The sequence below is a fragment of the Terrapene carolina genome, unplaced genomic scaffold (assembly GCF_002925995.2).
Source record: "Terrapene carolina triunguis isolate 2854851 unplaced genomic scaffold, T_m_triunguis-2.0 Scaffold84, whole genome shotgun sequence".
In the NCBI taxonomy this organism is placed as follows: domain Eukaryota; kingdom Metazoa; phylum Chordata; order Testudines; family Emydidae; genus Terrapene; species Terrapene triunguis.
This window is the reverse complement of record NW_020664435.1, coordinates 7,891,389-7,918,825: the sequence shown is the minus strand read 5'-3', so window position 1 is coordinate 7,918,825 and position 27,437 is coordinate 7,891,389. Positions and strand designations below refer to the sequence as shown.

The following is a 27,437-nucleotide window of genomic DNA, read 5'->3' as shown; positions in this document are numbered from 1 at the left end:
TGACAACAATTATCTGTGGTATAAAAATGGTAAGTTTGGGCAGAGGGATGATGTATTTTATGTGTATTTTAGAATATCAAATTCTCATATTGTTGCTTTCGTGGTTTGTAGGCTTTAAGCTAAAACCAGAAAGCCTGCTTATACATAATAATCTGGAAGGCTATTCCCCACAACAGGAAGATAGCAGTTTTAAAGTAGGTCAGATTTTGGAACTGCAGTACTTAGTAGTGTTCCTTTCACCAAAATCGGGGTTGTGAAAACCAAAAGCAAAAAATCAGGTGATTCCACAGTCAGAATTAGTTTTACCAGCTCTAACCCTGAATTTCCTGAGATGGGGGATTATTGTGTCACAAACTTCACGATATTCAAATGTAAATTTTGTTGTATTTTTTTAAAAAGCCAAATCTTTCACAGAAGATTTTTAAATGTGTTAAATTGCTAATAAATGTAGGACTTTTTCATTTGATTGTGTGGATTAAAGAAGGGAAATGGTGAGTTGTCATTTTTTTGGCACATTACCATGACTGGGAACAAGTTAAGGAAAGAAGAAGAATAGTTTGAGTCACTCCTTGCTCCAGAAAATGATTAAGTAAAGAAAAAAGGGAGATCATATTTGTCAACTCTTCTGTGCTCCCAACAAATGTTAAATACACAAGTCAGCAAATAAGCAGCTTCAACAAAGATAATAATTCTAGCTGCTGCTGGTTAGGTGACATATTTACTTAGCAGCAGCCAGAACCCTAATGGAAGGGGCACTATGAAAACTTAAATCAACTTCTTCCACAGCCCTTTACTATTACTTAAAATGGTTTCTGTTGAAGCATCTGATTTGCCACCAGACACAGATGGCCAAATCGCCACTGGTCCTTTAGGGTTACACCAGTGTAAACAGAACAGTTTGGCTACACTAACATTTTTTAAAAAATATCTCTTGAGCAGAGAACCAAATTGCCCTGCAGAGAATCTACAGTAGATTAAAATATTTGTTTTGAAGATTCGGGGCGGAAGCAGAAGGCAAAAAGTGACTACATAGAAAATAAATGGATTTTTAAAATGCTACATGCAACAAGCCATCACTCTGTGGCAAAGGCTGTGGATCCATGTGGATTGACATATTTGCATAACTTCTCAATGTATGTACATGACAATCTTAATGCAGCATAGGAGACCGTGTGATTGTATTTTTCAGAAGCGCAGTTCTCATTGAGAAGAGGCTCCAGAGTTTTAAATCCTTAACTTCAATATGAAAGTAAACAAAGATTTAATTAAAGATTTTATTTTAAAGAAGTTGTATTTTAAAAAATAGTATGTTGAGGTTCTCTCTGTCTGGGAGCTGACACAAGAAAGATTATCTGATATGTGAACCCACATTAATAGGGAAAAATCAAGTCCCTTCTCCAATCCACATACACTCCACATATAGAGCCCACCAACATATATATATATTAGTTAACAAATATGCTTCCAAAAATCTTTTTTCATAATGAAGAATAAAACCTATTTCACAACACATACACTCACACACATGTGCCCCTTCTTTCAAAAGTTTTGTTCATTAAATTCAGAGAAGCTTTACACACAAAAAGCCAAATTTGGCACAAGCCATGTGCAGACTGCAGTGCTCTCAGCAGGTCTACAGTGATTCCAGTCTCTGGAGATGCTTCCATGACACTGTCAAGCCTGACTACCATATATGGATTTGAGTTGCCATTGCAGGGGGTTGGCTTCAGCTTTATGGCTCAAGACAGGATCCCTAGCTTAACAGTGCCATAACTGAGTCATCAGCCTAGAAGCTTGGACAGTAGGGCCCTCAAGCAAAAGAAACTCCTTGCCAACAAAAAGGGTTTCAAGAGAGAGTCTTCTTCCATCTTTTCAATAATATCATCCAACCTTCCAACATGACAGGAACCCCAATCTCATCCCGTTTTAATGCTGTTTCTCCCAGAATTGCATTGGGATTCCTACAAGTACTCCCATAGGTTTCAGCTGTGGGAAGAGATGGGACCAGAATCAGAACTGTGCCATGGAACAAGTAGCTTGTCTCCATTAGCTCCCTATTCCATAACCTTGAGGAAAACCATTAATATATTGGGTTTCTTCAGTCACCTTACCCATGGGGCCAACTCTCCTCAGGACTGGACAGGCCAGTGCACAGTTTGTTGCTGCCATATGAAGTTAACAAGCCCCTTTCTGCTGTGTAAACCAAGAGCAGGATTTTTGTCCCTGAGTCATTGCTGAGATGGAGCTGAAAGGGATGTGATATATATATATATATAAAACCTAGTCTTGGAACTGAAATACTTTTAAATACATAAATTAAATTTGTATAATGTCTAGAGATAGGGGTTTTACCTGCCACATTTCATTCCTTTCTGTTCTGTTGCCTTCTCTGATGAGAGCCAGCCTTTTATAAAGTTTTATCTAAGGGGAAAATGTTTTTTCCTTAAACCTGTGAGGAATTATTTTATTGTAGTTTTATGTTGGTATATGTACAGCATGTGTCTCTTAGCACCAAACCACTTTCTGACAACCTTAGTCCTTATTTACATATAGTGCATTGTATGTTTGTATTTACCTTTTTATCCCAGTGTAATTCACAGTCTCATGATTTAAAAAAAAGTCATCTTCTCTAATATTTTATTTTCCTAATAAACATATTGGTCCAAATTTAGTCCTGATGTAAATTGGTGATATCAGTGGCATTAAACCAGGGCAGAATTTGGCCCTTTATTTTGATTTCAGAGAAGCCTTTTATGTTTGGATGAGTTACAAGAGTTGTACCTTATTCAGCTACAAACAGCTTTATTGGCACTAGTAAACTCTTGGAAGAGAATATATATCCTGATAAGCACGCACTGAAGAACATGTCCTGAGTGGGTTTTTAGTCTGGTGAATATGAAAACCAGGAAGTGTGTATATCTGTATAGCATTTGATTTACTATGGATTGTCCAGCTTATTTTTAAGTGTAAAGAAAAATGACAGTATATAGTGACTAGATGCTTCAAGTGGGCGAGAGAAATATCAAAGAAAATAGTACCATGTATGGAAACTTTTTTTAAAAGTAAAGCTAGAACCCACCTCATCTAAGTGAGACTGTCAGATTATTTCAAGTTGTCTATCATAGTTTTCTGTCAGGCAAAGTAACTTTACCAGTGGCCCACCTTTTTTACATGAGTGTGTGTGCCAATTCACTGACACATTCATCTCTCATTTTGGGTTATCCTTTCCCTGGGATGTATTTCTGTAACACAAGCTCCCTTGGCTAACCCTTTGGAACCAGGCACATACCGTCTCAATGACATTTAGTTATTGATTTGTCTAGTATGCAGCAGCCACACCCTAATGCACTCAATGCAGTATGCATCCTTCTCTCCTGCCTGATCCTGTGTGTCTCCTGGCAGTAGTTTTATGCAGTGAAATGGTCACAAGGGCAAATGTAGTGCATGTATGTGCCAGCTATGTTCTGCCACACTGGAGAAGTTTATCTCCTGGATTTTACTTGACATGTCTTTCAGATTAAGAGAAATTGAATATAATGATATGTATTTGATTTCTTTGTTCTGAGTCTGGTGGTGTGGTCTGATATTGTTCACCGCGAATAAGGGTGTCAAGAGTGTTATATGTTAAGATTTATTTCTGTGTTATTTACTTCAAGGACATGTCCTCTAACCCATTCTAATTTGGATGGGTCCATCTATACAGCAAACAGTAGATGGAGCAGTCACTACAGTACAGCAGTGAAGAGTTCTGCCCCTCTGCTTTCTGCCCCATAACATTCTCCCTCCATTACGTAATGTGGCTAATGTTCAAAACCACTTGTCTCATCCTTTCAAATTCTTGGCTTACTAAAAGGATTTCTATGCTGAATTGGAGCAAAACAACAAAATCCCCGTGTCTAAGTAATGTTTTCTCTGACCTGCATAAGGAGCCTGGTATCCCATTCCTGTTGTTGATACTAATCTAGTATTCTTTAAACAAAACAAAACAAACCCACATACATACATACACACAAAAACTACACCTTAAATTTTGGAGAAGTGATCTGAATTGTCCATCTTGGATGACTGAGTTGATACTTTGCCCCGTATAAAAGTATAGGCTCTTTTGATCTTTGCCTCTTGATATGACATTGGGTGCAGAAAAAGGCTATACAGATTCCATATTTCACTCCTGGTGAGCAGAAACTCTTCATTTTTAAATCAATATAAGTAAATTGTACTCTGTTCTGTATAGGTTCTTATACCGCGCTCATCACCGTAGTATCTGAGCGCCTTCCAGTAGTGCACATCTGTCATGTGTTGTTTGTTCCCCATGAGAAGCATATGCTATAGAGTGTCTTGTTTTGATAGGTTCTTTGTTGTTGTTGTTGTTGTTGTTGTTTTAATATAAATATACCTGTTTTATGTGTTTATGTTAGAGAGTGTGATGTCAAAGAAATGTGTCTTGCACTTGGAGCAGAAAAGTGGTGAGGTTTGTGATGGTTCTTAGTTCTTGGGGAAGTTCATTCCAGAGTCTCAGATCACCCCCAGAGAAAGGTCTGTCTCCAACACAGACAAGTTTTACTCTGATTTTTGAAAGTTCCATTGTGCCACAGTCTTTGTCCCAGATCTTTAGATGATCTTTTAGATATCCTGGTCCCAAGCCATAGAGTGCTTTGAAAATCAGGATCAGGACCTTGAACTTGAGTCAGAATTCTATGGGAAACCAGTATAGGGAACGGAGGACTGGTCTGATGGGCTTGCAGTAGATTTTGTTGCTGAAGAGACTCATTGCAGCATTTGGTACTAGTTGGTGTTTCCTAAGCACTGAAGGCTTCATGCCCAGGTATATTGCATTTCTGTAGTCCAACCAAGAGGTGACAAAGACAAGAATACCTGAAGACAGGTCTTCATCTGCCAGGAGGGAACTGAATCTCATAGCCAACTAGAGATGGTAGAAAGTGTTACTTGCAGATGTGAGAACTCAACATCAGCAATGAATCCAAGAGCACTCCTAAACTATTGACTGAACCAAATTCAAGATTAAGAGCCCCACTGTGCAGATCTTAGACCCTTGAGTATCTTTACTCACATGAGTAGTTACATTAAGTTACTCATGTGCATAAGTGTTCTCAGGATCTGGTTCTAAGACTGTACAAGATTTGCAGAAAATTACTCCTGGGTGTAGTGCTTATTACTGTAAGTTTTTACATTGGCGTCACCCATTAGTAAGTATTTGCAGGAACAGGTTGTCAGGAACTCAGATGCCTCTGGGCTTGGTTGCCTAGCAACCCAGTGAGCTCGGCTGGGCCCAATAAACCACACTAAGTGACTGTGCTCCCTGATTGGTCAGAAGACCCAACAAATCACCATTTAAGCTCTGTATCAACAACAGCATAGCACCTGTTCAATGCATTCCATGCCTGTAGATGTGCCAGATCTGTTCCTATCTGGGCCTTGCTCCAACCTTAGGCTGCTCTGCTTCAGCCCTAGTCCCTGCCTGCCTCTGAACTCCTGATTCCTAACTCCTGGTTCTGACCTGTGGCGTGTCTCCTGAACAAGACTCCAGCTGTACCCTTTGGTTGTGTTCTGGTTCCTGACTCCAACCCTTGGCTTGTCTCCTGACCACGCCTCCGGTTCTGCCCTCTGATTCTGCTCTGACCACTATGCCAGATTCAAGCTCTTACCACTAGGTTGCACTACCTACACCTCGGTGTGTGACAAAGGCTCTTAGTTACTTTCCTTTTCATTCATGTTTTCATACGTATGTGAGTTGTGGTATGTGTGTGGATACAAATAGGCAACTTCATAACGTGGCTTGTATATCCAAAATCCAAATCTGTTACTGGAAGCAGATATACAGGTTGGCTTTACATTTCTTTTTTAACACCCAATAATTTGTACTTCAGTTTGGACTTCAATGAGGAGCTCTTATGTAAAACATTATTAAGTTCTAAAAGAGTATATTTACAATATAAATAAAGAATCATTTGGGCTGATCATTACTCATTTACGTTGGGCACTCATATTAGTTAGCAGACCAAAAACACTTCCTAAGTATATTGCCATTCTCACCTAAGTTTAAAAACATCTTCTAAAATTTAGGAGTAATCCTAAATCAGTAATATAATAAGGAGAAGGTGAAGACTACTTTGAATTAGGCTTTCACCTCCTGGACATACAGTAACAGTTACAAGGTCAGTTCTCTTTATGATATGCTTACTGGGTTTATAGGTTCTGGTGTCAGTTGAAGCTCCAACCTGGTTGAGTTTTATTTGGTTCATTATAAAGATATTAAATTGAGAAATGTATTTTGGTATTGAAATGTACACTAGATAGCTGCAACAAGTGTGCCAGTGAATGAATCACTGTAATGTTTTATAGCCTTCAAATAAAAAAGATGGTTGTGGATAAGATATTATGGGCAAATGGAGCTGAACAAAGACAAAACAGAGAAGCCAGATTTGCTTCACAAAAGATCTGTCAATACTAAGGTTTTAGATTACTTAAATTTATTGGAAAATGTTTGATTTGTTTCAACTGCTGAACATAAAGTGAAATTAAACTTGTGGGAAAAGAAAGGATCTGGTCTACTACTAGAAAGTTCAGACATGAAATTATTGAATCAAAATGATTATTAGGGTGAATGAGTTTCTGTACATTAAAATAGTTTTTAGATAAACTCTGAGAGCTTCATTGTTTTTCTGCATATTTCATGGATGTAAATTAGGAAGTAAATTAATTTGCTACTTTTTTCAGAATATATATATGAGTAAATTTAAAGGGACAACATCAATACAGAAATCATATATTTATTAATCTTTATCTGTATTACTAATAACACGTCAAACTGTTAAAAATGAAATAATTTCTAAAATCTCATTTACTTACCACTGTTTATGGAACACTACTGTTTTTGGACTATACACAACTTGGACAATGGGGAGCAGATTGTCAAAGGCGTTCACCCACCTATTGTAATTTTTATCGGTAAATATCATGATTGTGCATGTAAATCAAGTAACTGCACACACATCCAATGGGGCAGCTGACTGGCCACCTTTATGTCTACACAATCCTATTTTCAAAGAGACTTCACTTGTTTGCTTCACCTGTCAGTTTGCCACAGCCTGAATTTGTTGACTTTCAACAGGGCCCGTTTGTTCACTCTGGCTTTTCCTGGGAGACAAGGGTAAATAAATGGGTGGCTCTCATGAAAGAGTTTTAATTCAAAAAGGGATCCAGGGTTTTTTTGGGCATTGGTTCTATTTGCATGCAGTTTTTGTAATGATATTGTATGTGGCCAAAGCACTGGATTGGCATATTTTTATAAGTTTAATAAATAAAATTTGCATGCATGTCTTAGAAGAGTTGTCCCTGAAACTAGACTGCTCAGTCTCCCTTTTTGTTTATGGTCTCTTTCACTCTCCCATACTCATGTCGGGTTGCCAACTTTCTGATTGCAGAAAACCAAACACCCTTGCCCCGCCTCTGCCCTGCCGCCCCATCCCTTCTTCAAGGCCTCGCCACCCCCCTCACTCCATCCCCCCCTCTTTGTTGCTTGCTCTCCCCCACTCTCGCTCACTCGCTCATTTTCACTGGGTTGGGGCAGGGGGATGGTGTGCAGGAGGGGGTGAGGGCTCTGGCTGGACGTGCAGGCTCTGGGGTGGGGCTGAGGGGTTTGGGGTGCAGGAAGGGGCCCTGGGCTGGGGCCAAGAGGTTCGGAGTGCAGGAGAGGACTCAGAGCTGGGGCAGGGGGTTAGGGTGTTGGAGGGAGTATGGACTCTGGGCTGGGGATGTAGGCTCCGGGGTGGCACAAGAAATGAGGGGTTCAGGGTGCAGAAAGGGGCTCCGGGCTGGGGCAGGGGGTTGGAGTGAGGAGGTGAAGGCTACGGCTGGTGGTGCGGGCTCTGGGGTGAGGCCAAGTATGAGGGGTCTGGGGTGTAGGAGGGGACTCCGGGCTGTAGCAGAGGGGTTCGCAGTGCGGCAGGGGGCTCAGGGCTGGGGCAAGGAGTGCGGGCTGGGGCTCAGGGCTGGGGCAGGGGGTTGGGGTGTGGGAGGGGGTGTGGGCTCCGGGAGGGAGTTTGGGTTCAGGAGGGGGCTCAGTGCTAGGGCAGGGGGTTGGGGTGCGGGAGAGGGTTTGGGATGTGGGCTCTGGGCGGTGCTTACCTCAGGCAGCTCCCAGAAGCGGCCAGCATGTCCCCTGGGCTCCTAGTGGAGGTGTGGCCAGGTGACTCTGCGCACTGCCCTCAACCTTTTAAATTTTGCACAGAACTGCAAAGTATTGCTGCAGATAGACAACAAAGATGGACTGTGGAGACAATGTATTGAAACCCATTGCCTGCTGAAATACAGTTCATAATATATTTTTGTCCTGCACAGGCATGTCTTAAATAGCTACACATACATAAAATGAAGGTAGCTTTATGCAGTCAATATTGCATGTAAATTATTTGGAGTCAGATTGTGCCCCCTAGAGCCACTTGCAGATTTCACCCCTCCAAAAGGGGTAGTCAGCCTTCATAGCATTATCATCTCTTCACAGGACTCCGGGGGGTTCTCAGCCGGGTTGGGATATGTGTGTGGAGAGGGAGTGGGGATTATATGGACTAGGGCAGAGATTGGGTGGTCCCACATTGGAATGAGTAAGGCTGGGTAGGACATGTGGTGCCCCCAGCAGTCCCATAGGAAACCTGGGAAAGTTAATACAGTGTTGGGCTGTATTATCTTTTCCACTGAACTCCTTCTCTTGGCTGGTTCTCCATTCAGAGAGTTTCCAGGGCAGCTGCAGGCACGGGGAGTCACTGGTAATGTGACTCCAACAGAGCTTCTCTACCATTGAGAGGGAGGGTGGACACCAGTGCCCAAAATATTTCAGTGTGCAGATGTCTCTGGTCTCTAGTGGTTCACCTGTGATTCAAGAGTGGGCCCTGCTACTTGTTACTTAGAGGGAAAACTAGGGTTACCATCCGTCCGGGTTACCCTGGACATGTCTGTTTTTTTCAGCTTTAAATGGCCGTCCGGGGGGGTATTTCTAATAAAGTAGAAATGTCCGGGATTTCCCCCTTCCCCTCATGCAGAGTGCGGCGCGGCTGATTGGACGGCTGGGCCTGATTGAAAGCCGCTCGCAGCCACTGGGGCCTCTAGCAGCCAGAGTCCCTCCCCCTCCCCCACTCCCTCCTCCCCCGCAGAGCAGCGTGGCACAGTGTTTGGCTCCACGTGGAGCCCACAGCTCTCCCTCTGCCGGGGGAGTGGGGGAGCAGGGCAGGCGGGGGGGGGCGGTGCAGAGGCTGCAGGGCGACGAGGAGCAGGGCAGCAGGGGCATAGAGGCTGCAGGGGCAGGGCAGGCGGGGGGCGCAGAGGCTGCAGGGGCGGGGGGTGCAGGGGCTGCAGGGCGAGTGGGGAGCAGGGGGCACAGAGGCTGCAGGGGCGGGGGGGGTCAGGGGCTGCAGGGCGAGTGGGGAGCAGGGAAGCACTTAGCAAACCCCAACCAAGATCAGAGCGGAAGGGAGGAGGGGGAATGCGGGGTGCTCAGAGGAGGGGGCAGAGTTGGGGCAGGGACTTTGGGGAAGGGGTTGGAATGGGAGCAGGGAAGGGTTGGGGCGGGGGCGGGACCGGGGCCCCGTGGAGTGTCCTGTTTTTTAAATGTTTGAGTATGGTAACCCTAGGAAAACCCATTCTCTCTTGCAGAACATAACGGAGAAACTATGTGAAGGGAACCTTGTGTTTTCCTCCCACCTAGTCTTCTACGGATGGTTTTACTATGGGAAGGGTGATCTGGCCCTTGCTATTTAAAACCCCTTCATGTAATGATAGGGACATGTGTAAAAGAAACTACCCATCCAACCTCCTCACAATTATGTTTCACTACATTAGCTTCATAATGAATGATTCTTTTAAACTCAGCATTTAAAATGTACATATAAAGTTGGCCTTTTAATACTAAATAAACGGCTACAGAAATTGTTAACAAAAACTGCCTTTTAAGCTCCCAGAAGACTCCTTAGGAATCCACGTGAAGGTTAAGGGACCTTGAATTATGGTCAGGTGCTTGTTTAAATCTGTTTTGCTATTGCTCCAACAGAATGAAGTATATCTTCAAAATATCCACAAGAAAATGATAAATACACAGTATCATAGAAATTAGAGGTGGAAAAGACCTAGTCAATTACCTCGTTCACCCACTTTCCAGTACAGGACTGTTCCTTACATGATATTTTCCAGAGCTCTGTTAGTTTTAATTGTCTTCATTGGAAGTTTTTTCTGTTTATGTGAGAGTAGAATTTTAGAATATTTTTCCTAATACTTAAATCAGAAAATAGTTTAAAATAGGTCAGAATTAATTTGCAAATGCAATTGTTCATGCATTTTTTACAAGTCTCTTGCTGAAAATTTGAGAGACGTGCAAATTGAAAGCGCAAATGCATACACATATTATGTGATTACAAATATAGGTTCACAAAAGCACACTAATTTTTGCACACTAACTTCAGACCTGTTGAAGTCCATTGAAGTCAATGGGAATTTTACTAATGTATTGAACTTGTAGCTCTTAATTCTTAGGAATGTTAATTGTCCCCCCCACGTTTTTTAATCGCATGGTTTAATATTTATGATCCTTTGGTTAGCTACAGATTTCCCTTAAGAAATCATACTGGAGGACTTAGGAAAAGAGATAAAAATGGAAGATTAGAGAACCAATGTTTCCCAGACGGAAAGTGACTCTTCAGTTCCTAGCTTTTAAATATTACACAGTTCTCCACCCCATTGTGTTGATTGTGTCTCAAGATAACACAAGATTATTACTAGACTTTGTGGTTCTTTTCTTATATAATAGTACACTTCCTTCTCAGTAACAATTTAAAATCTAGGGTAAATGTCTACATAATGACATTTGTCCCCATCATATTCATCATATTTCACAAGGAAATCTGCTAGTTTTGTTGGAGTACTTGTGTAGGGAGCATGTATTCATTTAAAAATGCATCTTTGGTCCTGCATATGCTATTCCTTTAGCTTTAAGTACAGCATGTGTGTATTCTGTAGGAGCTGCACTTACTTGATAGTTTTGCCTGAGGCAAAAAACAACAAAAATATGCTTTCATGCCCAGTCTGTGTCTGTGTCATGGGCCTTGGAGTCATAGCTGAAAGCGGCTGACCTTATTAAGTAAAGTTCCGGGAGGTGCTTAGCATGATTGTACCACTATAAAATAACCTTTTCCTTACTCCACTTTTTTCCTTTATCCTCCACATTTCTGTGTCTCAAAATAATCCACATGTTGTTATATTTGAATTTCTGTCTGTAAGACGATTAAAACCAAGGACCAAATCCCATTCACTTTACTCATATGATTAGTGCAGTTGATTTTAATGAGGTTACTTGCGTGAGTAAAGTAAGAAGGGATTTAACTCCAAATCCTTTTACTGTTTTGCAAGGAGGAGAGAGATCATTGACTATAATACATATCTTATTTGAGTATTGTATGTCACCTATAAATGATAAGTTACTTGTTTTTAGTCACTAAGCCACATTAAGCAGTTTTAAGTTCTGCCCTCAGCATGACTAGTCTCTCTCAACTCCATCTGTCTCTTCAATATGCAGACAGTACATGAAAGGAAAATTGTGCTTTACTCTATTATCTAAGAAATCACTAAGCTATGAAAAATAGATTACTATTAATAAACAAAATTTTCTTCAAAAAGCTACAGTATGCATACAGTTATGAGGAAGCGGCTGCTCTCCTCTCCAGAATGTAGAATTGGCAAGTACATTAATTTAAAAAAAGATTATTTTTGAAGGCATCAAAAACAGAGTAAATCTACAGTGTCTGTGACTAGAATACACATGCACACTGCTGTGATTCAGTGTGATCTGACAGGGGAGCCCTTTTTTTATCTTCATACATAAACTGCAATACTTAAAATATTTGTTAGAGAATAAGATGCATGCCTCATCACAAATAATTTAGGTAGTTGGTGAGCCATTGCTGATTTTGATCATACTGTCAAACAGGGACAGAGTTTTGAATATCTCTCTTCCCACCTCTCCTCTGCCATTAAAATAAAAGTGATTTTTTTTCACCTATTAAAAACTGTCAGTGAATGTAGTGATTGTGAAAAGCACCAGAGTGACCATTATTAAGATTATTATGGATGCCTTTTTATTAAAAAAAATGGACCAGCATAGGCAGCAGTAGTGCATGTTTTCCCACTCTGCCCTGACTAAGCGCCTCAACCATCAGCCAGTCCATTTAGTGGTGAGAGGATAATTCATTCTCCAGCCGACTGAAACTACCAACAAGGGTGCTATTTGTGATGATATTTTTTATGGTGGGAGACATTTGTCCACTAGGAAATGGATTAAACCCACCTATTCATTTCCCAGAGACAACCAAACAGCCTTCAAATACTAATAACTTGGACTGAAACCGACCTGGGCTGGCTTTGAACCAGAGACCACAAGATGAAAGGTTCTATATCTCATTATCAGTTCCCTGCATCATCCTTTTCTCTTTAAATGTTTCTGCTGAAGAGGAGGCTCTTTCACTCTTGGGTGAAACCCCTCTGGATTGCTAAAAGGAGCTCCTCTCCTCCATTGTCTTAGTCCCCTGCTCTGTGCTCCAGCTTCTCCAGTATCCTGCATTCTGCTGCATCCCCTCCAATTCTTTGCTCCAGGGCACATCTAAGATTTGTTTTTTTATGTTGGTTTTTGTTTACAGTTTTTTAACATTTACAAAATGTAATGTAACTGCAAACATACAATGGGAATGGAGAGGATGGATGTATAACACAGTATGGTTATATCCCAAATATCATACAAATATTGTGTCATTTATTCTAAAATGACCATACCATGTTGTATCAGGATTGCTATAATTTGTGTTGTCTGTTATTCTGTTTGAATGCCCAAGAATGATATACACACTCATTGCATGGTTAGCCATAAATATTAGGGCAGTCAATTAATCGCAGTTAACTCACGCGATTAACTAAAAAAAATTAATCGCGATTAAAAAAACTAATTGCAATTAATCACACAGTCAAACAATAGAATACCAATTGAAATGTATTAAATATTTTCGGATGTTTTTCTACATTTTCAAATATATTGATTTCTACTACAACACAGACTGCGAAGTGTACAGTGCTCACTTAATGTTATTTTTATTACAAATATTTGCACTGTAAAAATGATAAACAAAATAAATAGTATTTTTCAATTCTTCTCATACAAGTACTGTAGTGCAATCTCTTTATCATGAAAGTGCAACTTACAAATGTAGATTTTTTTTTGTTATATAACTGCTCTCAAAAACAAAACTATGTAAAACTTTAGAGCCTACAAGTCCACTCAGTCCTACTTCTTGTTCAGCCAATCGCTAAGACAAACAAGTTTGTTTACATTTACAGGAGATAATGCTGCCTGCTTCTTATTTACAATGTCACCAGAAAGTGGGAACAGGCGTTCACATGGCACTTTTGTAGCCAGTGTTGCAAGGTATTTATGTGCCAGATATGCTAAACATTCATATGCCCCTTCATGCTTTGACCACCATTCCAAAGGATATGCCTCCATGCTGATGATGCTCGTTAAAAAATAATGCATTAATTAAATTTGTGACTGAACTCCTTGGGGGAGAACTGTATGTCTTCGGCTTTGTTTTGCCCACATTCTGCCATATATTTAATGTTACAGCAGTCTCAGATGATGACCCAGCACATGTTGTTCATTTTAAGAACACTTTCACAGCAGATCTGACAAAAAGCAAAGGTGGTACCAATGTAAGATTTCTAAAAATAGCTACAGCACTCGACGCCAGGTTTAAGAATCAGAAGTTCCTTCCAAAATCTGAGAGGACTGAGGTGTGGAGTATGCTTTCAGAAATCTTAAAAGAGCAACACTCCGATGCGGAAACTACAGAACCCGAACCACCAAAAAAAAAAATCAACCTTCTGCTGGTGGCATCCGACTCAGATGATGAAAATGAACATGCATCAGTCCGCTCTACTTTGGATCGTTATCGAGCAGAACCCATCATCAGACATGGACGCATGTCCTATGGAATGGTGGTTGAAGCATGAAGGGACATATGAATCTTTAGCGCATCTGGCATGTAAATATCTTGCAACGCCGGCTACAACAGCGCCATGCAAAGGCCTGTTCTCACTTTCAGGTGACATTGTAAACAAGAAGTGGGCAGCATTATCTCCTGCAAATTGTAACCAAGTTTGTTTGTCTGAGCGACTGGCTGAAGTAGGACTGAGTGGACTTGAGGCTCTAAAGTTTTACATTGTTTTATTTTTCAATGCAGTTGTATTTTATACATAATTCTACATTTGTAAGTTCAACTTTCATGATAAAGAGATTGCACTACAGTACTTGTATGAGGTGAATTAAAAAATACAATTTATTTTGTTTTTTACAGTGCAAATATTTGTAATAAAAAATAAATATAAAGTGAGCACTATACACTCTGTATTCTGTGTTTTAATTGAAATCAATATATTTGAAAATGTAGAAAACATCCAAAAATATTTATATAAATGGTATTCCATTATTGTTTAACAACGCGATTAATCACAATTAATTTTTTTAATCGCGTGATTAATCATGATTAATTTTTTTAATCGTTTGACAGCCCTAATAAATATTAGTATAATTCTAAAGGTATTAAGTTAGGATACAAGTTATTTTTTCATCCTACATTTCAAAATGACTTGAGTCTAGTATAATACTGTGTCATCGACTTTGTCATGGTGATAACCAGTCTGCAATTCAGAGCCTTCTGCCACATAATTCCATCAGTAAATTTATAAGGCTTGTGGTGTCACAAGTGACTAGGCAATTATTACAAACCATAACAAGGAGGTATCATTGTCAGCTGGACCAGAGCCTGATGGAGTAAATGAGCAGGCTTCTGAAAATGACAAAAGGAATAACATGAACTTAACTTCTTATCATGCAAAAACATTCTTGTGAATCTGCATCACAAAGTGGTATCATCAAATATAATAGGAATATTTATTAACCTACTGTTGTTGTAGCCTACCATAGGGAACATATAAAACACTGCATTTTTGTGGGTCTACAAAACATCCGGATGTTGTCAGAAGGAATTTTAATTTCTTTGTGATAGTACAGTAGATTATTTTTTAATGTTTAGAATGTTAAATACCCATCAAACTATTACAATTTTTAGGTAGGTTAAATTTGGGGCCTACAGCTATTAAAGTATCTTTTACATTTTTTAGAGGATTTTTGCTGAACTCTGAACTTATTTGACTGTCTTGTTCTAAGGTGAAGAATTCTTTACAAATAATGTTCTGTTTTCTACAACTTTGGAACTCTGCAAAGTTCCAAAACAGAGACTAGAGGAAGGAGGACTTGCCACTTCATGCCACACAGACTTTCATTATAAGTCTCAAATGACAAGTGAACATTCTTTTTCCCTTGTACCCATTTCACACTCATCATTCCCAGAACTACTCCAAATCCACACACTTTTGAATGAAGTAATGAATGAAAATAAACCATTAAAGGGCAGGACATGATGAATCCTGTATTCATACCCTATACACTACTGCAATAACATTTGTACAAAATATGCCTTGTGACATATCATTTGAAAACTAAAAAGCTGGTCAATAATATCATCATGAAATATATGTAACAACGTCATATGTGAAGTTTTAAGTTCTCTCTGTGTACTGTTATTAGAACATGTTTAAGACCAGACAGCCTAGCTTAGGTAAAGGTGATAAACAGGTATGTCCTAGACAAAGAAATGTGAATTTACCTCAGTTTACATATTAGCAGTAAACAAAGCCATCAAGCTAAACCAGTGGGGTTTATCCTGAGACTGAACGTGAGACAGAGAGTTAACAGGGCTCCTGCACCCCAGAGGCACACAGGAGATTGCGGGAGGCCATCCTGACTTTTAGGACAAAGACAGTTCCTTTGGGAATATAAGGGACAGAGAGACTCCATCTTAATCCTTCACTTTAAGGAGACAAAGAAACCAAGTGATTTGATCTCTGTAATGAGTCCTGGTCAGGCCAGCCAGTGAAAAGCTGGAAATATGACTGGAGGCGAGAGAAACCATCTTGAACAGAGACAGTATCTTGCTAGATTAAGTTTTAGATCTTTAAATGTGTGTTTTCACTTTTATTTCCTTGTAGCCATGTCTACCTTATCTCTTTTGCTTGATATCCCTTAATCCGTGCTCTTTTGTTAATAACCTTGTTTTGTTTTCATTATAAATCATCAGAGCTGTTCAGTAAAGTGTGTGCTTCTAGTAAGATGACAGGTTGGAATGCTATATTATCTCTGTAGAGGTAGCAAACCTAATACTTTTTCAGTGAGGGCCCAGTAAGAGGGACTGGCCCCTGCAGTAGGATGACTTTGGGGCAAATTTGGTGGTGGAAGGGTACTAAGGTTAGAAAGATCTGCAAGGAGTAACCAAGCTGAGCAAAGCCAGGGTGAGACTTGTGGGCTGTTGGCAAGCTGTTGGGGTCAGGGCTCTGAAACAAAGCTGCGTAGCCAGAAGACTCCCAGGGTTACAAGGTAGACATTGACTGAACTCCTTACTAGCCTGCATGAACCCCAAAAATGTCAGATGGGTCTTCTTTCAAAAGTCCTGATCTTAAACCTGAAAGGGTATGGGAGAGAAAGAAGTGTACTGAGGAAAATGCACCCTCAGTTGTGCATTCTGAATGTCCTAAATAAAATAGTTTCCCTTATCGAAAGGCAGATCAGAAAACCACTCTTCCAGTCAAGACCGTGGAATAGTCAGAATTTCAGGGAATGCTGATGGTTCTAACAATGTGACATTTATTTGGCAACTTCATACTACATCCTTAGGAGGGAATTAACCATCAACTTCAGAAAATCAAACTCTTTTCAGTATAAGCCCGCATTTAAACTATGACATCAAATTCTCTCTCAAGAGACTTCGAGAAAATTTTTCAACATGCAATAAAACAGAGAAATCTTTAGATATGATCCTTTGTATTTACACTTCCATGGATTCAAATGTCAAGACCAACCTAAGAAGAACGGAACCTTGAAATGTCTTGACAATGTTTTAATGAAATAGGACAAATCAGCTTCAAGACGTATTATAGGATCACATTCTGACCTAAAACACTCTCCAAGACTCTGCCAGATCCACAGTTAAGGCAGGAGTTGGTATAAATTTCTCCACCCCAAGAGACACTGCAAAGAAAATTGCCTATACATTGTGTTCTTCAAAAGGTCAGAATATGGTCTGTAACATGGATTGTCTATTCCAGTGTTTCCCAAACTTGGGACGCCGCTTGTGTAGGAAAAGCCCCTGGCGGGCCGGGCCGGTGTGTGTACCTGCCGCGTCCGCAGGGCCGGCCGATCACGTCTCCCACTAGCCGCGGTTCACTGCTCCAGGCCAATGGGAGCTGCTGGAAGCGGCAGCCAGTACGTCCCTCGGCCCACGCCACTTCCAGCAGCTCTCATTGGCCTGGAGCAGCGAACCGCGGCCAGTGGGAGCCGCGATCAGCCGGACCTGCGGATGCGGCAGGTAAACAAACCGGCCCGGCCCGCCAGGGACTTTCCCTAAACAAGCGGCGTCCCAAGTTTGGGAAACACTGGTCTATTCCCTTCACCTTTAGGCGAGTCTCAGTATTTGGAATCAGAATAATTTTAAACAATGAACAAATTTGTGCACATTGTGATGGGTTTGGAGACATTTGGAAGTATATTTTCTTCTGTTTGCAAGCTATTTGGAGAAATAAGGTAATCTCAGATTTCCTTTTTCGGTGTCTGTCCACCCATGGGCTTGTCTACATAAGGAAGTGCCATTGTGTTATGATGTGTTTAATATTATGTTAATTAACACATCTTGTAACAGCGTGTCATTTCCCAGTATAGGCATACCAGGTTGATGGTAAGTATAAATGCTCTAATATGCTTATCTTTTGAGGTTAAAGGGTATCCATATTCTAACTTATTTTCCTATTGGCAGGGTGACAGGACAGCACAATCATCAATTATAGTGCTAGTGCAAGACTATATTTATAGTGTGGTTGGGACCCAAATGTGAATACCTCCTTCTCTCCTTCCTTTCACCCTCCTCAACTAATATTTTGGGAGAGTTTTTAAAGTAGCTTTCTGTGGAGATATTAACTCTTCTAAAGCACCTCCAAAGAAAATCTCAAAATAACACACAAATAGAACATGTACATTTGAAACTAAATGAAAAGTTACACTGATTTCACTAGGGTCTCAAAAATCCCTGAATCCTTTTTAAGTGTAAGACAGGATTTTTCTGCAAGTCCCAAGACAGTGGATTTTGTAGAAGGTGATATTCCAGGGCAAATTGTACCAGTAGAATATATTTTTTTTAATTGGAGTACACATCTTTTTTTGGGGGGGCGGGGGGGGAGAGTGATAGATATATCCCATTTTTCTTCAGAGCTGGGAAAGACCTAGGGGATTGCAGGTTATATGGGTCTATCTTGCTGTTCAACAAAGGCTACAAGATCGTTGTCAAAAATTGCTGCCCTGTATCTTGAATCTTTATTACCAAAATCAATTCACTATGATCAGACTATATTTATTTATTTAAATAGACAGATGTATGGCAGGTAACTCATTCTATGTGGTTGGGATGCCCGAGTACTCCAGTTTAGAATCTCCTGAAGCAGTTATCAGTGAAAGTTAGATGCTGCAAAGGCCTTGGATAGGACAGAACAACTGATTTAGATATTCATATATCAAAGAAATTAAATCACTGTACTTTAATATGTAAAAATGCTACGGTCTTACATTGTCTAGCTAGCTATCTTGATAGGATGGTGATGCTTTTGATAATGAAATATAAATGCCTCATAATGCAATAGATGCCTTAATTAAAGTTGTATGATTTTATGACCAATAATAATAGTTGATGTTCTGTATGCAGAATTAAGGGTAGTCAAATGTCATGCTTTGGAGTTTTAACTGATTACCTGCAGGGCACAAGAATAAATTTGCTCCATTAACAACATTACACTGTTGGCTAGATGCATTGTGGAAGGGGTGGGTTATCTTCCTCTGAAGCATCAGTTATGTGCCAGTGTTGCGATGGGACATCGGGTTAGATGGACCAGTAGTCTGAACCCACATGTTCTGTGTTTCTAAAGGTTGTGCACATATGCACACAGTATAGCTCTGGGCAAAAGATTCTCTACAAAAAAAATTCAATATTGTGTTGGTTTCTATGATGCTGCATAGAGAAGTATGAATTTCACTTTTTTATTAAAAATCCCTTTCTTGATTATCTTATCAGTGATAGCTGGTAATATTATCACAGTTCCTGACAATACTTTGGCAGCAGCAAAACAAAATATGTGATATGTTGAGAAAATCAAGAATTGGTTTGCTTGCAGTATTGGAAATGGAACAGTTATTGACATTTTATATAGCTTGGTAGCAAAATCAGCACAGCACTTGTATTTTCAGTCCCTTTAGCAGTAAAAGGATAAAGGGTTTCAGTCTAGTTTGTGTCAGGCTGGCACTTGATTCGACAGTAATCTTAGTAATGACATAGATAGGCCATAAAATATGCCTGATATACCTGCTAACACCATTTTCTTTGAATTCTGTTTTATAACTGCTCTTTTAAAAGATACCACTCTTCATTATGGAAAATTATTAGTTTTAAGAATGATTTAAAAGAGTGAATGTTCTGTATTCCCAATTATGCAGATACAATGATTTTTCCCATTTGGTCTACTGGTTTCTCCTGACCTTTAGGTCAATTTATCTAAGATTAAATAAATTCATGGAGGATAGGTCCTTCAGTGGCTATTAGCCAGGATGGGCAGGAATGGTGTCCCTAGCCTCTGTTTGCCAGAAGCTGGGAATGAGCAACAGGGGGATGGATCACTTGATGAGTACCTGTTCTGTTCATTCCCTCTGGGGCACCTGGCACTGGCCACTGTCGGAAGACAGGATACTGGGCTAGATGGACCTTTGGTCTGACCCAGTAGGGCCGTTCTTATGGGGACTGGCAAGTAACACTGTATGAGAGAGGCAGCTAATACACACACCTGAAACAATCTGAAGCCTCCATAGCCCAGGAACTAAAAGACTGGTCTATTTCTGATGTGAGGTCTTCCAATTAGCAGTTCATTGCACTTCCACTGTAAGTACATCATAATCACAGAGTGAAGGAAACATTAGTAACCGGTGGTGATCAGTCCTTCACTGGTAGGTTTTGTGTAGTTTTACCATATTGTTGCTAATGATGAGCAGATCTTTGCTAGTGATGAGCAGGAGTTGGAAATTATTTTTATATAAATGATCAAAGCAACGTATCAAATATATTTCAAATTCAAAGGATTCATTATACGGACACACAAAGTACAACTCATTCTAACCTATTTGAGCCAGCCTCCCTCTTCCCTCTCCTTCCAACCGCTTCTGTGCTGCCTCTGCTACTTCCACAGACACCAAGCGGGCAGTTCTGCCTGTATAAATGTTTTCTTCCCTAGTATAGCACTCATTGCTTCTGGCTACTCTAGATTTCCATAGTGCCTGTCCACACCAGTTGCCTTATTATTATGTTTGTAATTTTAAAACAATAAAGATTTTTGTTCATTATTTGTTTTTAACTTAAAAAGTAGGTTTTAAAATTAGCAACCAGGGCAGGTAAGTGCAAGTTCTGTGAAATAAAAAAATATTAAAAATTGAGAAATAAATTACAGTAACAGGAAGGAAAAAGGCAAAAATAGGGGCTAGCTGTGAGTTACAAAGAAATAAAAACATCCAGGGGTGCTGGGTCACAAGAGTGGAACCTACATTAAAAGGTCACAGAGATGTCTATTTATTGATTCACGGTTTGTTTATTTTATGCTTTATTCTCTATCTAGCATCTAGCGAGATACTATACTTAGTATAATTTACCATAAACATTAATCACACAAGTAAAGATTTTGTCTTATTTTAAAACAGGGTCTGATTCTCCTCTGACTTACCCTGGTATATATAAATCAGGAGTAATTCCAGTGAAGCCAGTAGTGGTACTGTAGTGTAAAACTGATGGGAGAAGGAAATTGGGCCCATAGATTCAAACTACCAAGCAGTGCATTGTTTCTAATCTTGAATAATGAAAGCCTGCTGGGTAGGTCTTTATGTAACCTTGTTCCAGTGAACAAAGTGGAGAATAGTTAATAGAATTGCCATTTTTAAATTCTCATTGTGAATACTCAGCATGCTGTGATCATATACCGAGTAATGGGGTTTACCATCAATAAATTGCTGTAGATACTATAATATAAATAAGAATTTTATGCATTAGGACATTGTTCCCATCCCAGGGACATTCTGAGGACAGGACTACAAAGAATAAAGGCATCAAAGTAGTCTTTGAATAGACCCAGTCTATTAGAGTACTAGAATATTTGTAATGATTTTATTGGGCGGGGGTTTAGAGACAAAAAACTAAATAAAGAAACATAAATAAAGTCAACCATATGATGTTCTCTTTGTGCTTAATCTATATGTTGTTTTTATTGTGGCCAAAATCATGCATTTCTCAGCACAACATGCCATCAGCAGGAGGGAACCAATGCTTCACACTCCCATAGTAATTTTTAATGGCTTCAGTGACAGGTACTCAGAGGAAAATAATCAGAAGAAAGCAAATAAGATGCCTCACATAAAGCCTTTTACTCACTGACTTAGTGTACTGCAGGCTTGTTGCCAAGACGAAAACAGCAGGTAGCCCCGAAGTATAAATTACATCTCAGGTTGTGGTAGTAAATATACATCTGAGAGACCCATTGCTGAAACTAGAGAAGTCTTATAATGAGGCACTGCAGTACATAATGAACACAGTTGCTCTAATAAGTATATGGATACAATATTTTGAGATGCATTAAAGGACACATTGCTATTCCTTTACCAATTTCTTTTTTTAAACCAATTACCATTACAAACTGTTCCTGGCCAATGGGAGCTGCGGAGCCAATGCTCGGGACGGGGGCAGGGCACAGAGCCCCCCTGGCCATCCCTAGGAGCCAGAGGGACATGTCGCCACTTCCAGGGAGCCACACAGAGCCGGGCAGGGAGCCTGCCAGCCCTGCACCAACTGGATTTTTAATGGCCCAGTCAACAGTGCTGACCGAAGCCACCAGGGTCCCTTTTTGACCAGGCATTCCGGTCGAAAACTGGACACCTGGCAACCTCATATTTCTCATGTAAAAGAGGGTTAATGAAATTTTCCTGCCTCTCAGAAAGGGTGTTGAAACACTTAATTTAATTATGTTTGATCCTCAGATTAAGACACAGTGTAAATTTACAGCAATATAATGTGCTGAACCAAAGCACTGAATCCAGCTCAAACCCCAAACTTTAGAATGTTAAATCCTAGGAAGCCACACTTTCTATCTAGGTCTGATCTCTAATTTTAAGTAGCGGGAGCAAGCCTAAGAAAGTTTATGAATTCAAATTACTTTTCCTAACTTTATTCAAAGTTCTTGGGCTTGCAAACCTGGGCTGAAAAATCTCTGCTTTCAGTCAGACTGGAAATACCCTAAGAAAAGCAGCTCTTACAGAATTTTGACATGAACTTTTCAGCCCCATCCAAAACAAGGAGGTGAAATGAAAGTTCATGAAAATGAAAATAATGAGGAAATGAGGTTTTGTGAGCTTTCTGAATCTTTAACAAAAGAAAGAAAAGAAAAATATATGGGTAAGGTTAGTTTATGATTGAAGTCATTCTTATTTTACCCAACCTCGTTCACCCTAATTTTATTTTATTTCTTTTCGTTACCTCAGATTTTGCTATGATTATTTTATTCATAGCAGAGGCGTTACTAACCAAAGCACCATGCCCATTGCCACAGGGGTCTCAGAGTTGGCTGCTGGTGTTCCTTTGTTTTTGTTTTGGAGCAGTTTACTCCTTTGGTTTCTGTGGTAACTGTTTATTGCACACATTTGTAAAACACCTACTGGCATCACTGTGGCATCTGGATAGGCAGCTGTGGCCTCCCTGCTGCTCCAACACCCGCTCTGCCGGTGCTTCATTCACTGTCTGAAGTTCACCAAGTGGCAGCATAGGAAAGTAGGGAAAGACAGAAACAGAGTGAACAGCTGCTAGCAATGGATACCATATTTATGCCAATTGTCTAGACTCCTCCACCTCACAGAGTGAGGGCGCACTCCACCAGAGCAAAGGCCATTTAGGTAACTTTGCTTCGGGAAGTACCTCTCATTGACATATGTAAAGAAGCCACATGGCGTTCCATTCATACCTTCACAAGACACTACACCCTAGTGCACACCCCCTCATCTGATGCATCCTCTGGGTCTCTGGTCTTCAATTTCAGTACCACAAGGGTCCTCATGCCCACTTTTCTTCATGAGTACTGCTTGTCAATCACCCATAGTGGAATACACATAGGGACCAGCACTCGGAGAAGAAAGAGAGGTTACCTACCTTCTGTAATGGGAATTCTTTGAAGTGTGTGGTCTCTGTGTGTATTCTACTACCTGCACTTCTTCCCCACTGCTTTGGATCATAACTCTGATTCACTGTAGAGAAGGAACTGGAGAGGCAGTCGGTCCGCCCCTCCCCTTAGTTCCTCGGTTTGGCGCCTGCGGTGAGAAAGTGCACAGGCACAGACCAACGGACGCTACCAGTATAAATATTCTGGTCGCAGGTGTGTGGAGCCACACGTCTCGAAGAACTCTGATTAAGGGTGGTAGGTAATCTCTCTTTTCTCTCCCTGCAGATGTGGCAGTAAGGTCAGACCCCAAAATTCGTATTTCCAATAGGATCCAGAGGACCGGGAAAGGGGAGCATAGCCTTGAACTGGCCCTCCCATCTTCCAAAACTTCCCTTACCCGGTGCACAGGTTTATGCTCCCTACCCTCACAGAACTAGGAGGAAGTGTTTGGTCCTTTGACACTTAACATATGTTTGATTAAGAAATCTAATTGAAAATAACATTATTGTGATTAATTAATTCCATTTGTCTACTTCGACCCACATGGGAGATACTTTTATTTCTTTGACCTTTTGGATTTTCATTGATTTTGACCAACATTCTGTAAAGTGAGTAGATTTATGTACAAATTTACAGCTCTGATTAAAATAAAAATCAAACATGTTTTTGTTCTGTTCTCCAGATAACTCTCTTTAATAATATGTCTAGGACAATCTGTAGTAATACTGACGGAGTAATGGAACTCTCCCGTTAATTCACTGATACACCAATATAAGCACTCTTTAAATGAAGTTAAGGTTTGGTGTTCATCATGCTTTGTACTGGACAAGCAGCTTTTAGTACGTCTTCTTTCTGCCTGCCTAAAATATGTTGTGAGAATTGAAAATACTCAACACATTAGCTACATTTAAAACAAAATGGATTCAATTACAGTTGTTTCTGAAGCATCTGAGGGACATATATTTCTCTTCTAAGTGGTGTGCACAGATATCACCTGCAAGTAGATTGCACATAGGCTAGAGACAACGGCAGAGAGGGAGGTATGTTCCCTGTTAGGCGAGATGTGCTGGAAGATGAAATATAAAGGAGACCATTTTTAAATTATCCAGTTTTGTCCTTAATTCAGCACTTACACGTTGATGTCATTCTGGAGGTGGCATGGAACTGACTTATTATCATCCCACCCCCAAGTTTGCCACTGAGCTGTGGAAGCGTGTCCCCAGTGGATATGACAGACAGTACACTATGAAGTGTATCATCGATTGTAAGGGAATAATGACAATACAGAGCTATCAGTTGACAAGTCATTGCTAAATCCAAATCCTATGAGGACATATGCTCACACTACACCTCATCAGCCATCTATTACAAATTTCACCTGAAAGAGATGTTCGAAATCTTGGAGGGGTCCATTGCCAGCTCTAGAATGGCCCTGAATTCGTCTTGTTTTGTTCATTGGTTTGTTTTATCTTGCACCGCTGCTAGTATTTAAGAATCAGGGCTCAAATTTGGAGACTGAATCATTGGCATATCTGACAGATCAGTCCTTATCCCAACTACCATATTTTTATGGTTGAGGTGATTCCATCTGGAACTGCTACAGCCATCATTATCCTCATTATTGAAACTGACTGGTTTAACATCAGTTGAGTGGAAAGCAGCATATATATGTGCTCTGGCTCTGGGTCGGTTCAGCCTTAGATGATTTAATCTCCCCTTTGCCAAACTGATGTCCATCTGTATCAGTCCTTCCAAAGATAACAGTTTCAAGCACTGAGATGTTTACTTTACTTTCATTGAGATCTTTGGTTTAGTTGCCAATAATATTAATGGAGCTGGAATATAAATCACACTGAATGTAAAATGTTTGGGCTTCACTGTATGGGGCAGATGTCCACGTAGAGAGAAGGGTAATTAAATTATCTTGCATTATAACCCTGATTTAGCTAAGGGCTTGCACATATGGGAATTTTCTCTGGAGAAACCTCATGTGTTGTCACTCTTGTTGTCAATATCATAAATGGTGACTATAATAAAAGCCTTAACAATTAGGAAAGAAGGGAAAGAAATAATACATCTATTGAATTTTAGTATTATTAATGTGCAAGAGAAGAAGGGTTATGCTGGTGCTTGCTGTTAGCTCTTTCATTGTGCACATAAATCTCTATTTTATATCGGTTGACCAAGCTTACTGTCACTGGTCATCCAAATATGCAGACATTGCAAACACAGAGTTTTGCTACCCTTGACGTAATTTAAGCTGTTATTTAAAATAATTAATTATAATGTTTCTGTCCCTCTGGGTTGTAAAGATAATCTTTGAATTAATATAAATCAATGTCCATCGCAGTGCTGCCAGGCTGGGCGTGCAGTGGACATGGTGAAATAGTTGAATTGATAGATGTGGCGTTTTTCAACTATTCGAATTAAGAGGTTGTTGACTTCCGATGCTAACACTGCTAAACAAGAAGGCAAAACAATATAACCAAATTAAATTATGGAAATGTAATTATAATGGGCAGCTGGGTACAGTTTTAAGTTTTGATCCTCCAAAATCAAAAACATATGAGGGCTCAGTTGTCTCATGCAGGCTAAATGGAGTCTAGTAAAAATAGGATTTTCTTTTGATGCTTACTGTATTTAACCTTTTATCTATGTTTGACATTTATATCACTTCCATTTTAGCCTGCCAGCATCAAATCAGTAGTTGCTTTTACCAATATTAGAAAATTTGTCTCTGTAGAAAATGACAAGGGATTTCCTTTGCAGATTATGGGAGGTTTTTTTCATGTAAAGTTTAGACTGCCTTTACTTCTTGCCTTTTTCATTTGAACTAATTGCCTAGTGCTTTTAAGGCTTTGCTTTTGGTGTCCCTCACATACTGTAGCAGTGCTGTGGCCCCAGCATTTGTTTAGGTTTATAAAGTGTACAATTAGCTCCTTTAATGCCTAGTTCAGTCACAATTAAACCTCCCCTGATGGCTTATGATTGGTCTTTCCAAACGGCTGTGGAGGTGTTTTTAATTATTAATTCTCTGGTTTGTTTCTTACAGCAGTCTCAGCTGTGCTTTATTATTCAAAGGTTAATGCAAGCTGAGAACCGGGTAAATTAAATTTGTTTGGCAGCTAGCAATCTGATGTATTACAGACATTGTGAGATACAGATGGGTAGCAACTCTTTTGCTGTTGTGATGCTTAAAAAGACAGATTTTATCTTTAAAGCAATTGCTAGTTTTGATAGTATGGTTGATATTATAAAATGATGGTTCCATAGTATTATAGTGTCTGCAACACATTTTTGTTAAGAAAGTGTGGAGTTTAGAAATGCAAGACGCATTAGCAGATATTATAGAAAATTAATGTAGATATCGTTACTAATGAACTGGTACACTGCACAGTAGTAAGTCACCCGGTTGTATGTGGGGAATCACGTAATCAGACGTTTTAATGAAGGGAGCTGAAGGAATTTCAGGTGGAAGAGGGTTTATTAACTTTCAGTGAACAAAATGAATAGTTGAGAAGTGAACATGACATGATGTTGTGTAATAATTGTACGCCGTGGGTACATTGTGAGGTAGGGAGCATAGCCAAGAGCTTTCATCTGTTCTAGACATACAGCTATTTCACAAACCCTGCATGCTCTGGAATTCTTTATTGCAGTCATAACAAGAATTGTTTCATAAGAAATGCCTTAAGAAAATACTGTGACACTTATTTTGAAAAATCCACTAACCCCTCTTTCCTGTAAAATATGGTAGGTGTCCATATCACAGAAGTCACCATCACAACTGATCCTAATTAGAAATAATGGTTGATGTTGTTGTTGTTGTATATAGACAGGCCACTAACTACAGGTATTCTGTAGGTTCTTCAAACACAAAATATTACTTGTATTAGAACCTAGCTTAGCAATGAATTAGATCTGAATATATTATTGATATTTACTGAAATCAAGTAACTAACACATCCACAGAAAAAAATAAACGTTAGGGT

At 39.9% G+C, this 27,437-nt stretch overlaps 1 protein-coding gene across 1 annotated transcript in view; it reads left to right on the top strand.

Annotated features, from left to right (window-relative positions):
• LOC112116838 (ubiquitin-conjugating enzyme E2 E2) overlaps window positions 1–27,437 on the top strand; it is a 314,374-nt gene that overhangs the window by 225,003 nt on the left and 61,934 nt on the right. The window lies entirely within an intron of this gene.